Source organism: Strigops habroptila, chromosome 14 (genome assembly GCF_004027225.2).
Source record: "Strigops habroptila isolate Jane chromosome 14, bStrHab1.2.pri, whole genome shotgun sequence".
NCBI classification, from domain to species: Eukaryota; Metazoa; Chordata; class Aves; order Psittaciformes; family Psittacidae; genus Strigops; species Strigops habroptila.
This window is the reverse complement of record NC_044290.2, coordinates 8,797,909-8,800,631: the sequence shown is the minus strand read 5'-3', so window position 1 is coordinate 8,800,631 and position 2,723 is coordinate 8,797,909.

Sequence of the window (2,723 nt, the reverse complement as noted above, 5' to 3'; positions counted from 1 at the left end):
ACACAGCTGTAGGTTCATTCAAAATTAAAAGAATTGTTTGGAATAGAGATCAGTTAGTAACTGAAGGTTAATTTCTAACATAAAATCAAGTCGTGCTTACAGTTAATCCTCAAGTGACAAGCTTTCAGGCAGGTCAAAGCTGAGGGGTGAAGGATGCATCTCCAAGAAGAGGAATTGAGATCTTTGTCCTCTCAGTGACTTGACACCATGGCAAGGTGATTCACACATCAGACCCAACAGGAAGAGAAAATAGAGTCTGATTTTGGAAAATACAGTGAAAGAAGTTGTTAGGAAACTGACCGGACCAGAGGAAATAAACCAAATCATTATTAAGAGAGCACCAGTAGAGTTGACGGGGCTGCTCCTCCTCCCCATCAACCAGCACTCAACAGCAAGAGCTCCACTACTTGCATTTTCTTCCTTATTTGCTCCACAAATAGAATACTTTCCCCTCCCAGTGACTATAATCCTCTCAGTGACTATAATCCTCACAAGATCCAGGAGGTGAACATGGCAACTCTTACCGAGGTGGCACAGCTATGCGGGTTTCCACAGGGAACACCAGCCAGGTGCCCAGAGTTGGGTACCAGGACTTGTGTTCTCTTCCAGCTCTCAGTCCAAGCGAATTCCTCTCTCTAAACCAGTGGAGAAGGTCTGGGTTTACATAAGCTCGTAGAGATCCAGCCTGCTCTGCACGCCGGCGGCCTCGCCGTGAGGGCGGGCAGCGCCTCACCTCAGGGCACGACCCGCCTCAGCGCTGCCGCCTGCACGCGCGTTACCTCAGGCGCGGGAGGCGGCCGTGTGGGGCGACCCAGGGAGCCCACCGCGGCGCTCCCCCGCCGGGCCCCGAGCGCTGCTGAGCTGATGGAGCCGTTTCATACCGCAAACCCGCTGCGCAGCGGACCTGGACCTGGACCCGGACCTGGACCCGGACTTGCGGCCGGACCAGACACCGGCCCTCGCCGCTCGGCTCCGCTCCGCCGGTCCCAGCCCCGGCCCCGCCAGCCCGGCGGCAGCGCGCCCCCTGGCGGCCGCTCTCGCCTCATGAGGTGCTGCCCTCTTTTTTTCACAGAAACGCCTCTTCCAGTTGAGTGATGGCTCCAGTAACATGAAAATACTCACCGAACAACGACATACTTCCATAAAGGGCAGCAATCCCTCAACCCTGGCTGCAGCCCTGTGCAGAAAACAGTCCTGCTGAGCCCGGAAAGCACCCTATGTTCGGCTGATGTGAAAGGTCCACACCGGCAGACCCAGCACAGGGAGTCACGCCGCTGAGGTGGCCAGAGGGTGGTATCAGAGATTTAGGAGTGGTTTGGAGCCAACAGCCACCAACTGGTTTAAAACAGCAGACCGTCTTCAGAACTCGGACCTCAGACAGGCCAGGCCATGCTGCAGGGCCTCAGGCTCTCAAAAGACACTTTAGCATCAGTACAATGTCAGTCTGAGATAAATCTGTGAGAAATGAAGTCCTGAAGCATCCTTTCGGGGTGCACTGAGGGTGGGAGTGGTGAGAATAATCAGCAGTATTATGATCTATGAGGGTAGAATTATCCATTAGGAACACAAACAAATGAAGTCTCAAGGCATATAAGTATCCAGTCTTCCCTGCTTGCTTTGATGTTAAAAGATTAACAGGCCCAGACAAGCAAAGATCCCTCCAGATTCAGTTACACTATCACAGTGGTCTGTCTTATTTCCTATCACAACCTGGTTTCCCTAAAGAAAAAAGCAACCACAAAAGAGGGGATCCATCAGCATCATCCATCGTGCACTTCTCAGCTTTCATGTGCCACTGCTGCATGGCCCCACAAGCACACGAGAAGTACTGTAAAAATCCAGGGACAGGGAAACCTTCAATTGCTCAGGTCATCACTTCAAAAGATGTACATCACACGAATGCATTTATTTTCTGCATCATAGATGTCAGATCTCACAGAAAAAGTGTAGGAAATACTATTCAGCTACCTGACAAACCTCCCACAAGCACTATCAATGGTCACTTGTGAGACTGCGCTGTAAATACCCAGTTCCAGGCTTCCCAGTACAAAACAGGCAGTGACATACCGGAGGAAGACCTGGGTAGGGACCTGGAACAGGGAATGGAAAGGCTGAGAGAGCAGCAGGTGTAAGGAAAGGTTAATGTGGAGGAATCTAATTTCTGCTGTCCTCACTTACCTAGGGGGAGGAGGATAGAGAGAAGGTCTCTAATGGTCACTTTCCCAGAGAACATGGTATACACACCTCCCCAGAAAAATATTAGACCTCTCTTCTTCAAAAACTTTTAGACAACTAATAATTTTCTAGATAGAGTTAATAGTTTACTGATTGGGAGCTTTCTAATCTTCTGTTGAAAGAACTTTCTCACCTCACTTTTCTGGAAGGTCAACGTAACACACAGGCATCAGGTTTCCCAAACAACCCAGAACCGTCTGCTTTCTTCTGCTCTATTTTGCCCTTGACAGTAAACAGAAAGTTCATGGTTGAGTATGCATTTGTTTTTCTGCTTTAAACATCACAGAAGTCACTTCTGTCTTCCAATATAAATCAGAAATAAACCTCTAATGGAGGCAGCAGAGTCATAAAAAAATCAAAGAAACTACATAGCTAAGACATTTAAGCTCCAACTACTTAAGGCACTGACAGTATTCTCTCAGATAAAGAACAAGGTTTCATAAAGACCAGCCTTCAGGGCAGGGGAAGGGGAAAAAAATAAATACAAA